Genomic DNA, 14,947 nt, shown 5'->3' on the forward strand with positions numbered 1-14,947 from the left:
ATGGTTCAGGGCCAGGCCAAACGCAGGACCCATGGGAGGATGTGCCACCCCAAAGAGGGGAAGACCAAGGATGGCAAGGGCGGCTTCAGGGTGAAAAGCATAGCAGAATTAAGTATGGCTGACACAGCCATCAATGACACAGTCCCAGCCAGTGCCGTGCACTCAGGGCAACTGGGAATTAGTAACCAAAGTAGGCAGTGCACCCAGTCTCCTTCCATGCGTGGCTGGGCCCAGCCGTCAAAGCTGGGCTATTGATTGGGAAGGAAGTTGGCCCTGGAAATTGGGATGGAGGTTGTGGGCAGGTAGGAAAGCTGGGGGCCTCAACCCCCTTTGTTGCACTGGCTGTTTTGCCAGAAAAGCCCCCTTTGGTCCTTGCCTGAAGAGGTCAGTCCTTCTTTACCTAAAGGACCTGGAAGGGCTTCCCCTGGGTCAGGGTCCATGTGGGATACTCAGGACCAGCTCCCCCACCTCACAGCTTGTCTTATAACTAAACTCAGGCCCCAGGAGGCCCCAAAGGGTGAGGTACAAAGTGTGGCCCGTGATGAAGTGGCAGTGCTCCAGAAGACCCTCATGTAGACAGAAATCTGGAGAACACGTGTGGGATCCAGGTGGCAGGAATATGAGACGCATGAGGCCAAACCCATTGAAACAGGGCCACTAACAGAGGGTCTGGACTCACTGCAGCCTGAGGAGTTAGAAAGGACCCCAGGGTTTGGTTGCTTGGTTGAAACATGGACCACAAGGCAGGTTTGCTAAGTGCAGTTGAAATGCCAGAACAACCTCCGTGTACTGCAGAGGGAATGAATGACCTGAGGGCTCAGGGGGATTGGGGTGCTCTAGGGCACTTACCACTGAGATCTGCTCACCCTCCACAAGAGGGGCTGGAGCATGTGCCTTTCCCCATGTCTTGGAGGAATACATCCACAAGGGGAGCCCAGCGTCCTTGAAGAGCTCTGTGGTCTCTCTTCTCTGCAGGTCAGTTGGAGCCACTGCCACAGAGCAAGGATCTCTAAATGCAGTGGAGTCCGTGGATCTCAGAGTGGCAAGGCCTAGTGGTGGCACTTCATGACCCAAGACATGGTAGGTGTGGTTGTGTGGTGGGCAGCAGGACCACTGCAGCCACCAGCAGCCAGACTCACAGAGGTGCAGGTGTGGGCTGGTGGCCTTGGGGCCCTGGAAGTGGAGCTGATGGGAAGCCTACTCAAATCTGGCTTGGTCTGCTTGAGCGGAAGCGTTCTGGATCTAGCAGACAGATGTCTGACCCAGGCCACCAAAACAGAGGCACAGCCCCTCCATCACAGACCCAGGCCTTGTGAGGAAAGATCGCACTGCACTGCTGACCACATATACTTCGGATCTTCTGCCCAGCCTCCCCAGTGACCTACGGCTACTCCCGAGGGGACGGCACACTGTTGGAGCTCACTGACAGCCCTGCCTGGGGACTGGCTTACCCACATGGGCCCTGTTGGACAGAGGTGCTGGAGAGTGTCCTCCGGCACCTTTGGGAGGGACCACGCTGGCCCCAGAGTGTCCTGTGGCCAGGCTACCAGATGTTGGGGGACCCATCTAGAGGGACTTCCACATCATGAATGTCCGAAGGAGAGGCTCTGTTTAGGCTGCAGGCACTTGAACCTCACCAGACATGAGGGGAACTGCCGAGTGAGCCACATTCGGGGTGCTCCTCACAGGGAGGCTGTCAGGTCAGAGACCATGGAGGTTGGCTGAGCCACAGCCCTGCCATGACTCCCACATACCAAGGACATTCTAGAACAGCAGCCGTGGGCTGCTCAGTGCTGCTGCTCACCTCCCTTCTCTTTCTCTCTGCAAGAGGCACCCATCTGGTGACATGACCACAGGCAGTGGGACACTGGGTTGTGGGTGGTCATTCTGAAAAATGAACCTTTGCTAATCCTGCCCACGGCCAGGCAGCCACAGGCTGATGCTAAACAGCAAAGGATTGTTGGATGAGTCTCGGAACGCACCTAGCCTCCTTGCTAAAGCAAAGCTGTGAACGCACAGAGTGGTGTCAACATCCCACCCTCACCAGCACTTTTGGGAATGGGCTGCACTGCAGGCAGTTGCCGGGAGGGAGGGGCATGCCTGTACAGCAGGAGAAGGGAGAGGTGAGCCCCTTCAGTTACTCTGCATGCCCTTCAGGCACCCCTGCCAGAACCCACTGCCATGGCTAGGAAACCTGTGTGGGGGTGCCGTCCACCCTGCCTCAGCTCTGGCCCTGAGGCATCAGGCCTGGAGCTGGTACAACCTCAAGAGGCTGTGAACCCAATGGCCAAGGAAATGGTGTCCCCGCCCCTTGTATATGCCTGTGTTATCAGCTCATCAGGAATCTTGGGGACTCTGTCTCTTGGCAGAATCACCATATTTACAAAAAACAGCCATGGGGGTGTGTGTTCCAGACAAAGGGACAGGGTAGTGCAAGTCAGCATGAGGTTTATTAAAGCCAGAGATACTTCCAGAATGTCTGAGGTGCGCTGTGTGTGTTGACTGCCTGTGTCTTGCCCCTGGAGATGGTAGAGAGGAGGTGTTGGCAGACGCAGACCCGGCGTCCATACCTGGCCCTCACCTTCCTGTTAAAGGCACCAGCAGAGGTGCATAGAGGATCACAGGAAACTGACCGTGCACTGGGCTCTGGCCTGTCCCACCGGGGTCACATGCTGGTGAGCAGTGTCCAGGGACGTCTTGTGGCCAAATCTCTACTTATGGGGGCCAAATTGGGCTGTGACAGCCCTGCAGGCCCTGTGTGTCTCATGGGGTCTTGTGGATAGGCAAGCATGTTCTGAGGCCAGCCAGGCTTTATGGATGTTATAGGGAAAGACTGGTGGCCAGGACTTTTGTCCATTCAGCTGAGCCACCTGGAACCGCAGTGGCACCAACTGTATTAGAAACGCTGGTGTCTGAACCAGCGTGGCTCTCCTCTCGGCCCACCATGGGGCCCGAGGTTTTGTACAACAGGATCTGAGGACGTTAGCAAATCACCACAGATCTGACCAGTCTCAGACTCCCCGCAGCATCATCAAAAACAGGGGCCCCACTCTGACGCCCAGCCTGGAGAAGATGCTTCATGTTTGCAAAGTCCCAGATAGTCCTTGTCATGTCCCTCCTCAGACCTGACCTGGTGTCGGTGGCTGGCTGCGCCACGGGACCCAGGTGTGCAGGAGCACTGCTGTCTTCCAACAGCTGTGCAGCCCCCTTGCTGGAAGCACTTAAGCTGATCTCCCTGACCATCCCAGGGTGGGCTGCAGAGTGGGCACAGCGGCGCCCTGCAGCTCTCCCGCAATGACAGGCAGGTGCTCGATGAGGAGGAGCCTCTGTGTAGATCCACGGTTGTGCTTTACCAGAAGGGTGTGTGCATTCTCATGGCCAGTCCCTTTGCTGTTAACTTAGGGACCTTAATGTTCTGGGAGTGGCTTCTTTTCCTTTGCATGGATGATCATAGCAGCTTTATTCATAACAGCCCCAAACTAGAAACACCCCAAATGTATTGACAGATGAAGGGACAGAGAAGCAAACTGTGGTGCATCACTACGTGCAGTCCTGCCAGCCATGAAGAGGAGCCTGGATGGACCCTGAGGAACTGGGCTTGGGTGGAAACTACAGCCTGCCAAGGTCCAGCCCATCGCCAGATCTCCCTCAGCCTGTGCAGGATGTCTGCATGAGGAACCCTGGGGTGACACCTCAAAACTGATCTGGGCATGGCCTCGGGCAGAGGCCCATAGGAGGTCTCTCACACCCTGTGACAGAGTTTTCTCCACTTTCCATTTTACCACAGTACAAAAGGCCTGCTTTTCCTTAAAGATGTTTCCACATGCCTCGTGTTGGCCAATAAAACCTGTCCTTGGAAGTCCAGTTACCAATGGTGTTCCTCAACCTATTAAACAGACAAAAGAATGAGAGCAGGGCTTGGGCTGGGCCTCCTGGCCTTCACCTCAGGCCATGTGGGAAGCCCTACTCCCTTCCGGTCACCTGCCTGCAGGCCAGTAGCAACCACATTTACTGACAGGCCATGTCTGCGTGTCCACATGGTACCTTGGGGGCCAGGCCATGCCTGTGTTCCTTCATGTAAGTTGCTTTCATCAAGACCCTTCCCAGCCCACCAGCATCTCCGCACACCCAGCCACGTCTGTCCGTGGCATCTGGGTGGCTCTTCGAAATCATCCCTGTGATTTTCTCCCCATTTCCAAAGTGCCTTTCCTAGCCAAGCAACATTTTTCAGGACTTCCACTTAAGCACTGTTTCATTCAGAGGTCACTTTGATTTAGCACAGTCCACAGTGGCCCAACTGGTGCTTCTTCATCACCGACATCGATGTTATCATCCAGAAAGATGAGGAAGGCCATGGCGCGGGTGCCCAGGGGACAGGAAATGCAGCAAGGCAGAGACCTGTGGTTCCCCAAGGGAATGTCACTAGACAAGCATCACTCATCATGTGTCCTCAGTCACCCTCACCCTCAGGAAGACCTTTTCCAGCCCAACCCAGCCACTGAGAGGGGCTCACTAGTGTCTCAAAGAAGTCTTCGTTAATACTCTCTTAGTGGAGAAGCTGCACACAATCGGAGAAAACTCATTTGGGAGAAGCTATAGACGTTTCTTGTGTGCAGCTCTGGTCAGTGTGTCCTTTTTTTTTTTTTTTTTAAAGTTTTATTTATTTATTTTGAGAGAGACAGAGACGGCGCAAGTGGGAGAGAAGGAGAGAGAGAAAATCCCAAGCAGGCTCCGCAGCACTATCCGCACAGAGCCCAGCGCGGGGCTCGAGCTCATGAAACCGTGAGATCATGACCTGAGCCAAAACCAAGAGTCGGACGCTTAACCAGGCACCCCTCTGCTCAGTGTGTTCTGTTGTCCTGTCCTTGGCACAGCTTCCATGGGTCAGGAGTGCGGGCACAGGATAGCCGGGGCCTCTGGTGGGAACCTCACAGACTGTAGTTAGGTATCAGTGGGACCAGGTCCTCCTCCAGCCCTCCTGGTTATTAGCAGAATCCACAAGTTTGTGCTAGATGCCTGATGCCCAAGGCCTGAGGCTCCTTCACGGCCAGCAGGCGCGGCCTTGGGGTATTCTGTGCTATGACTTTCATGGGCCCAGGGTGTGATCTGAATGTTCTTTTGGGGAGTCCAAGCATCCCCTTGCTACCACCTCCAGGGCAGAGAGTGCCTCTGGAAGGCTGGGACTGCAGCAGGTCCCACCTCAAGGCCACCTGCCCTGAAAGGCAAAGCAGCTGTGCCATTCTGGCCAGCCAGCTCGGGCAAGTGGGTGGCCCAGTATGTGCATCTGAACCTGCCTCAGGAACCTTCTGCAGATCCCCCTCCAGACCTCTGGTAACCCTGTAAGAGGGGTTCACAGCCATTCCCACCCAGCAGGTGGGCAGCGCTTACCCAGCATCCACCACAGGCCAGGTCTCTCAGACAAGCAGGAAGCTAACGGCAGACCTGGCAAGGACCACGGTCAGTCGTTGAGAATTCATCATCTTTTCCTGCGCTCCCTGAGTTTCATAGATGGGGTAATGTCAAACAGCCATGTGCTTTGGAAGTACGCAAACCAGCCTCCACGTCTGGTGGGGGGCGGTGAGCCCCAGAGAGCTGGACAAGGCACACACACACAGGATTACCCGAGGAAGGGCTTGCTGTGGCACAGTGTCCAGGGAGACCTCGCTGCACTCGCTCGGCAGTCTGGCTTTGTGCTGACGTGCAGTGCGTGTCTTTACACTCCCGAGTGACTGATGTTCAATCAGGTGTTACCCACCTGTGTCTGTGCCAAGAAGCCACAGAACACCCTCTGCACAAAAGGACTATTTGCACAAAGGAAAAAACATTCCTTCAGGGGGTTCTTTAGAAACGCTTGATACTCAACTAGCTATAACTTCATGGGAAAGCCTGGTGTCAAAGACGAGCTGGCACAGACGAACACCTTAAAGCTGAGTGTGCCGTGCACCTGTGCTCCAGCGCGGGCGAACCGCTGCTCCCCACCACGCCCCACAGCTCCAGCGGCGCAGCCGCCCCATGTCCAGCCCACTCCCCTCTCCTACAGCATCACTGCTCCCCGGTTTCACACACACCCTGCCTAGACTCAGCTTCCCCAGGCCAAGCTCACCAGCTTGTCTGGCACCTCCCTTAGGAGCCAGGCAGGAAGGAAGCACCTGGGCTGGACAGAGCTGAACAAGATCCCGGGAGCCAGGAGGCTGCTATTGAGTGGGGCAGACATACACCCAGCCCACCCGGAAACATGCCCACCACGTATAGGATTGTCAGTTCTACAAAGGAAGTTCCGAAACCGCGCTGAGGAAATCCATGCAGGAAAACATCTGAGTGGGAGACAGAGCCACAAACCATAGGAAGTAGGGTGTACCTATATTGTGTGCTAAACTGAAACAGGTGCTCATGGCCTTTAAATGAAATGTTTTAAATGAAATATCCCTGCCAAGGGGGGAGTGCCTAGAGCCATTCCATGTGCACACCTGACACCCGACTTGGGCTCTCGGATCTTGGAGCAGGGTCAGGAAAGTACACCTTGTGTGTCATTGACAGACACCCTTGGGCAACAGCGTCTGGGACCTTGGCCCCACAAAGCCAAAAGTATTCATGTTTGCTGGCCCCCAAACATTCTTTAAAGAATAGCTGCTTCTGTGGCACAGGGCAGACGTGGGGAATCCTGCTACGGCCACAAGGCCCGGATGTGGTCAGAGGTGCCAAGAGCAGCACGAGAGGCCAAGGGGGGCTCCCACACAGGTCTGGGATGCATCAGGCACCAAGCAGATAGTCAACAGTCATCTGTTCAAACTGGTGAGATTGTGATAGGCCAAGAATTCTCACTGACACGAAAACAAGAAAAGTTAACGTGAAGTAGACCAGAAGAATATTGTAACAGTTAAGTAGGCCAAGTGTGTCTGAACACTGCTATGGTCTGAATGTCTGTGTCCCCCTCCAAGTTCCTCGGCTGAAACCAACCCTCCAGGTGATGGCAGCAGGAGGTGCTTAGGTCACAGGTGGAGCCTTTGTGAATGGGATTAGTGCCCAGAGAGCTCCCTCTGCCCTTCTGCCACTCAAGGACACAGGAAGTGGTCTCTCACCACACACTGGATCTGCCTTGATTGTGGACTTCTGGCCTCCAGAACTGTGAGAAATGAATTTCTGTTGTTTATAAGCCATAGCAGCCTGAACAGACTGAGACAAAATGTTATATTTTTGTTGTTTTTTTAAGATGTGGAATGTTAAGGGGCGCCTGGGTGACTCAGTCAGTTGACTGTCCAACTTTGGCTCAGGTCATTATCTCACAGTTCGTGGGTTTGAGCTCCATCGGGCTATGTGCTAACAGCGCAGGGCCTGGAGCCTGCTTCGGATTCTGTGTCTCCCTCTGTCTCTGCCCCTCCCCAACTTGTGCGTGTGCACCCTCTCTCAAAAATAAATAAACATTAAAAAAAAAAAAAAAAGATGTGCCATTAATAAACCAGCCCAAACTCAGCAGTGTCCAGCAGTCATCTGTACTCATGGAATCCAGGGGCCAGGAATTTGGGAAGGGCTCAGCAGGGCAGTAGAGACCAGAGAGGACTGGGCACAGAGGACACTGTCGATGTGAACGCTTCTGCATGGCCTCTCAGCCTGGCAGTCTCAGGGGAGCCAGGCTTCTTACATGGGGCCTCCAAGAGCTTATCCAGCAGACCAGCAAGGAGCCTTCTTTGCCCAGCCCTGGTATCCGAAAAGGGACACAAGACCCCACCTCATGAGGGAAGAAAGCCAAAATATCTTCATCCTTTACAAAATGAGGCTTGTCCTTGTTTCTCTTTGGGTAGCAAGAAAGAGTGAGCACAGACAACTGAGACCTGAGGACTAGGGGGAAGGAGCCCAGGACAGGACCTGGGCCCCCTACCATCACCAGGTGGGAGCACCGAGCCATGCATAGGGAGCACCCCTCACTCCACCCTGCAGGGTGTGATGAACTGCTCATGAAGAAGGTTACCCATCCCAAAACACCAGGCTAGATCTCCAAATAAATGGACAGCAGATCTGGACCTCCCGTCCACATGAAACCAAAGAATCCTTCATCTCAGGGAGAGAAGCTAAGAGTCAGAAGCTGAAAATAAATATGAAGGGCGGGGCTGTCATTAAGAATTCCTCAACCTGTGGAGAAGTTTTGTTACAGGGTAGGCCAGACTCACTCAGTGACAGCACTGGGCCTTCCTGTGGCGCCCAGCCTGGAGCCAAACAGCCCGCTGACCCAGTGGGTAGTCTGAGCCCTGGGGTTGCTGAGAACACACCTAAGGAAGAATAAGAAACAATCCAAAGAGAAACTAAACATAGTTCAGTGCTTTTAGCACAAGCTTTTGTGAATCTCATATGGTGTGTGTATCTTTCGTAAGATGTTAAGACATTTTCAGATCTATATGTTAGGCTTGTCACTTTTGTTAAATATTTACAAGTGTTTCTGATGCATTTGCAACCAATGTATAAATGACGGGGAAATTTTATTCTGTTATATCTGTATACCTGACATGTTTTAATATATCACCCAAGTTAGGGTGTACTATAGTGAGAATTCTTTATTATACAACATACAGTTTATAAATCTTGAGAATTTATCAAACCATTGATATTTTTTTCTATTTTGGAAATCTCAAACAAAGGCCACGATGAAGGACACACAGCAAACCCCAGGGAGCCAGCACCCGGCTTCAACGTTAAACTGAGACCTTGCTGGTGGCCACTGGGCCTGTAGTGTCGAAGCAGGCACTTGGCACCTCTTGGAGCCAGGGCTCCCGGGATCTGAGGTGAGCTCTGGACACCTGGAGTTTGCAGCTGCTCATGTAGAACTTAGGAGTGACCTCCTAATCTCCTGATCCCATCAGATGGGAGTGGACAAAGTTCTGCATGAAACACATGACCTTCTCCTTGTAGACGAGACAGACATTGGGTATCTGATGTGCAGACGGGTAGGGGGATTCTTGGGATTCTGCCCAAGTCCGCAGCCATGGGGACGAAGCCCTCAGCAGCACACGCATTTCCTACCCATAACACGTGAACTCAACGTCCCCCTTCCCTCATTGGAGAAGTAAAAGAACGAGATTAGATTTGCTAATCAGGAAGAACAAATCCTACAGCCATTCCCCACACACCGCTCAGCTCAGTTACAGGGGGAAAGAGGGAGGAGAGTGGAGAGGGGGTGAGAGGGGAAAGAACAAACCCCAGAATGGGCTCAAAACGGAAGAAAGGGGCAAGGAAGGGACAGCAGGTTCTCATGTCAGAGGAGAACTTACATTCAGTAACATTCACTCTCTGTTGAAGATGGTTGTGTTGAACTGTAACACAAGTTCCACTCCCTCCCCGCCTCAGTAATACCCTCCTGCCCCTTTGCTGGCCCCCACCACAGCCCTGGCACCCATGGGTCTGCTCTCTCACCCTGTAGCCTCGCCTCTTTCAGAATGAGTATAGATGGAATCCTACAGTGTGGTGCCTCCCTTCTGGTCACCCGCAATTCTGTGTTTGGGGTCTAATGGCTGTCCTCCCAAGAAACGGTTCCTTTCTCCCAGAGTGACCCTCACGCCTGGGGGACTGGGCTCCTGAGCATGGCAGGCAACTGGATTTACCCCTGAGGTGGTCTGTCTTTGTGGAGCCTGCCCTGAGCCCCTCAGCCCTGCCCCATAGAGTCGACTAGCCACCCCCATCCCCCCCGCAGAGGACCTGGCCAGCATGGTGGCCTCCATCTGTCCCTCCCCGTGGGAACATGGGAGCTCTTAGAGCAGAAACTGCATCTCAACATGTGCTGTGTGGCACCCACTTTGACATGTGGAAGTGTGAACATGTGACTCCACTCCCCACCTCACACCACACTGTTGCCTCCCCTGAAAGAGAGAGGGCTGGTGGTGCTGGGCTCTCCCAGAGCTAAATGGCCTTGCCCACCCTCCTGAAGACTTGGGGTCCCTAACTGAAGCTATGGACCCCCACAAACAAAATGAGACAATGTCCCTGTGAGAGAGACACAAGAGATAGCTGGACTGGCCAGGGCACAGGCACTTGGGAGAGGCATCTCCCAGGGCTGTCAACCCCACACCCGGGGCTGTCACCAGCTCCCCCAGGGTGCAGGACCCACCGCTCAGGTTGGGGGATGAACTGCCTGCCTCATAGGTGAGTCTGGGTCCCTGGGCACCAGTGAGGCTTCTGGAGAGAGCCTGGGGTGGACTCAGCCTGGGGAGGTAGCACCAAGAGAGTGGCTCCCAGTAGGAGGGGTGCTCACTCGTCTGACTGCCGTCCAGCTAATTGCCAGGCAGGATGTGGGGCTCAAACTACTTGGGGCTGTGGCTGTTAGCTGGTCCAGACTCTGTGACATCTGGACCCAATCATTCTGTGTTGGGGCCTTCCTGTGCACCACAGGGTGCTGAACAGCATGCCTGGCATCCACCCACCCAGTATGGCCATCAAAAGTCTCTCCAGACATTGCCGAATGCCCCTGCAGGATGAAATTTCCACATTAAAAACCACTTTAGAGACAGGTTAGGACTTGGTCAATCCAAGGTGAACAGAGTGGCTTTTGTAGATTATGGATAATCCATGGTTTCTTTAATTGTTAAACACATACAAATATACATTAAAAAATATAAATTTGGGACACCTGTCGGTTAAGTGTCCGACTTCAGCTCAGGTCATGATCTCATGGTTCATGGGTTCAAGCCCCTCGTGGGGCTCTGTACTGACAGCTTAGAGCCTGGAGTCTGCTTCAGATCCTGTGTCTCCCTCTCTCTGCCCCTCCCCTTCTCATGCTCTTTCTCTCTGTCTCTCAAAAATAAACAGTAAAAAAATTTTTTTTTAAATATAAATATGCCATTTTAACCATTTCATGTGTACAGTTCAGTGGCATTAAGTATATTCATGTTGTGCAGCCACCCCACCATACACCTCCAGAAGTTTGTCATCTGCCCAAACTGCAGCTCTCTCCCCATCAGACACTAACTCCTCATTCTCTCCTCCCCCAGCCCCTTGCACCCCCCCCCCAACACACACACCAATACTTTCTGTTTCCATAGATCTGACTCAGGGACCTCATTTATGTGGGTTCATACAGTATTTGTCCTTTTGTGTCTGGTTTATTTCACTGAGCACAATGTCCTCAAGGTTCATTCGCTTTGTAGTACAGGTCACTATTTCCTTCCTTTTTATGACCCAATAATGTCCCACTGTATGGCCATCCCACATGTTTATCCATTTATCAGTCCATCATTTATCCATTGATTAGTTGATGACACTATGTTTGCTTCCACCTCTTGGCTACTGTGACTGATTCTGCTGTGGACATGGGTGTACAAGTACCTGCGTAAGCCCCTGCTTCACTTCTTTGGGACACAGACCCAGAGTGGGAATGCCAGGTCCTATGGTAGTTCTCAGTTTAACTTTTTGAGGGATCTCCATCCTGTTTTATCCAGAGGCTGCAGCATTTTACATTCCCACCAGCAGTACACAAGGGTTCCAATTTCTCCACATCTTTACCAACCCTTGTTATTTTCTCTCTCCGTGTGTGTGTGTGTGTGTGTGTGTCCTTATGAGCACAAAGTGGTCTCTCTCTGTGGTTTAATCCAAATTTTTAATTCATCATAAATTATTTCCCAGGTGTATGTGTAATAGGATCTCTGTCTTCTGGAAACTTAAATCTCACTGGGATGAGACACCTGCATGGGAAGTAGCTGGAAACTGGAAGGAAACCCAGTGGCAGTGTGCAGGGGGGTGGGGGGTGGGGGAGCAGGGGGCAGTCTTTGAGGAGCCAAATGGCCTCATCAGCACACAGCAGGCACCTCAGCCCCCTCATGTGTCCTGGTCCACACAGGACTGAAACCAGTCCTCTTCCTGGTGGAGTCCTCTCCCGCCAGCAGCTCACCTGTTCAAGGAGCAGGACTGTAAGTGGCAGGGAAATGACAGTGGCAAGTGAAGAGGCCAGCGGCAGCTGCGGCTCTGGGGACAGTCCTGCAATAGCTTCTGGGAGTCCAGGTCTCCAGAAGAGGGTGCCTGCTGACTGTTGCCTTGGGCCCTGCCTCTAACGGACCCTCCTGGCTGTCCACCCAAAGGGGAGGAGGGCTTGATCATTGGTGCCGAGAGGGTGAGACATGACCAAAAACACCAAGGACTACAAGGGCCCGCTATAGAAGCCTCCATGGGGCGCTGGGGAAAATGAGGCCCACTGCCCCTTGCTGCCCAGCAGAGCTGCCCAGTCCTTCTCAGTGGAGATGACAGCAGGCACGCTTGGGGTCCAGTGGCCTCTCTTCAGCTCCGCCTGTGGGGATGGTGACTTTGCCTCAAAAGCCCAGAGTGCCTGCTCCCTCACAGAGCCAGGCTGCTGGGTGACAGATGTGTGAGGAATGTGTGTATATGAGTGTCCACCTCCGCGATCAGCTGGCAGCTGGCAGCTCCCTGCAGTCCACTCCCCACCTTAGCCAAGATGCCCTCGGGCCAGGTGTATAGCCTGACAGCTCCTGGTCTCTGCAGTTCTGTGCCCTGTAGTTTCTTCCAGGAGAAGGGCCAAGCTGGCCAGCAGCATCTTAATTAAACTGCTTGTTTTTCTCAGTCCTTTTAAGACTTTACTTACCGTTATCAAAAGACGGATTCTTTGCATGGAAGTTGCTGCTTCCTTATTTTGTTGCTGCCTGTCACCACACACACGCGCTCCTGGTCCCCACTGCCACATTGGAAGAGCTGACCTACTAGTGCCCTTTGTAGATGAATGGCAGAGGACACACTGCAGCCAGCCATTCTGCAGCTCTGAGCCCCACCTGCAGACCATGCAGGAGCCGGCCAGGCCGGGCAGCCTTAGCAGACACAGGGAAGGGCCTGTGTCCCAGCCAGTGACTCAAGCCTACCTTACCATGAGGGAGGACTTGGAGAGGGCAGCCCTGCAGTGAAGAGCCTACCGCGTCCTCCAGCGCATGTACTGCCCGACGGGAAAAGATCCAAGCTGCAGCCACATGCAGCCAAACAGCCGTGGGGAGCCCACGAGCTATGGCCTCTTCCTTAACTTGGCCTCCATCAGCCCTGGCTGCCATTACCACCTTCACTGTGTGATGAGGTCACAAAAGAAGCCATCCTGTGGAAGAATCTAGAAAACGTGTTCGGAGATGAAAGGTAGGTTCAGAGATGGGGACACAGATGGAGTGAGGAGGAAGTTAAGAAGACAGGTGTGTGCAGGGGTGGGCGAGGGGGCATCCATCCTGGAAGGCCAGGGCCACTGTGGGAAGGGCTCGGAGACTGGAGCCCCAGGAGCCCAGTCTTCCAGGGTGGGGCTTTGCTGTCTTCCCAGTGACCTGAGATGCAGTACCCAGAGCTGCTCCAGGCCCTGGCCCCGAAAGTCACAAGTATGTGGCTGAAAGAATGTCCCTCAAGTCCAGGCCCCCAGCAACTGTAAGGCCCACCAGAAGTTCTTCTGATCAGACTGTGACCCCCTTAGACTGAAAACTTCAGCATCTCTGAAGTCAGGACGTGTTTCAGTCTAAGGCGGTCACGGTGTGATCGAAAGGCCTTCTCCTTGGCGGTGTGAGCAAGAGTGGTGGGCCTAGACCCTCATGTGTCCCCAGCACAGGTCTCTGCAGCAAGAGCTGGGCCAGTCTTCTCTGTGAGCGGAGGGGGAAGACACGGGTGGCAGCCACTGGAAGCGGAGGATTAAGTACTTACTTTATGCAATTGAAAGCTGATAGATAAAGGATGTCAGCAATGCCATTCCTCTTTATAATTAAGAAGATAACTTAATTACTGCTATTAAAACCTAAGCTTCTCCCCCATGTGGGCTGCTTTTCATAAAATACCTTTGGTTCTGCTCTTCCCCACACACAGACCTGGCAGCAGTTAAACAGCGGCGCCGAGACTCCAAAGGTTCATCTTGTGAACCCATCTGGTTTGAAGTAGTACGACAAGCAGGGAAGGGAATTGAATCAAAGGGAAGATTTGTGTGTTTTTTTCAATACAGAAAATGTGTGGGGTAGACCAGGAAACAGTCCCATCCTCCGCTCCCAGGGCCGGGTGCCACCACCCGGCTGTGGGGCCATGTCCCCTGGCCTGCTCCCTGGCTGTGCCCATGTCACAATACAGAGGTGGCCTTGGGGGTGAGGGAGGTTGATAGGGAGGCATATGGGAATCGGGTTTGTGCAGAGGCATCAGATGTGCCCAAATAGATGCCCGGTCCTGCCCCCCGGCACCTGTGAAACTGCACAGCCTCACTGGAACCCACACGGAGGAGGAGAGGACAGTCCCCACTGCTCACATGGACCTCCACCATTCATACCACTCCCACAGGGCAAGGGTCAGCACCCCAGCAGTAAGGGGAAACTGAGGCACAAAGGCTGCAGAACCTGGGAGGTGTGCTCTCCCTTACACCCAGCTCCAGGTTGGGCCACTGGAATCATTCCTTTGGCCCAGGAAGAAGCTCCTTGGGCCCCTGCCCTCCCTCTGTCTGCCTGCACATGGCTCCCCTGGCTCTGCCGGCGCTGCCCCTGGCAGCTGTGGCCCCGTGGAATTCTCTAGTGCTCAGGCGCTTTGATCTGCAGCACACCTGGAGATCAGTGCCTCACATTCACCCAACTGTCACCACACAGGTCCCACACACTCTTCGGACGTCCCCCAGCCAGAGGGAAGGGGTGGCTGAAGCCCCACAACCAGGCTTCCTCTGCCTCTGCAACTCCAGGCTTGAGGTGCCGCCGAACACACTCCCCTCATCCATGCCACAACCTCAGTGTTCTGCCTCCGCACCCCAAATGCTTCCCTGTGTAACCAGCCCCTTCAGGTTATTTGTCATCAGAGACCTGTGTCCACATCTGCCTGTGCCCTATGACTCACCCGACACGCTTGTTGGGCACTTTCTTTTTGTCCCCATAAAGGCATGTGATGTTGGCCAGCTTTACTTAGTGGTAGTACTGGGGGAGGGTCCCATTCCAGAACATCCCTGCACCAGCCATGAGCCTGTGGATAAGAC

The sequence above is a fragment of the Prionailurus bengalensis genome, chromosome D3, assembly GCF_016509475.1.
Source record: "Prionailurus bengalensis isolate Pbe53 chromosome D3, Fcat_Pben_1.1_paternal_pri, whole genome shotgun sequence".
Classification (NCBI taxonomy): Eukaryota; Metazoa; Chordata; class Mammalia; order Carnivora; family Felidae; genus Prionailurus; species Prionailurus bengalensis.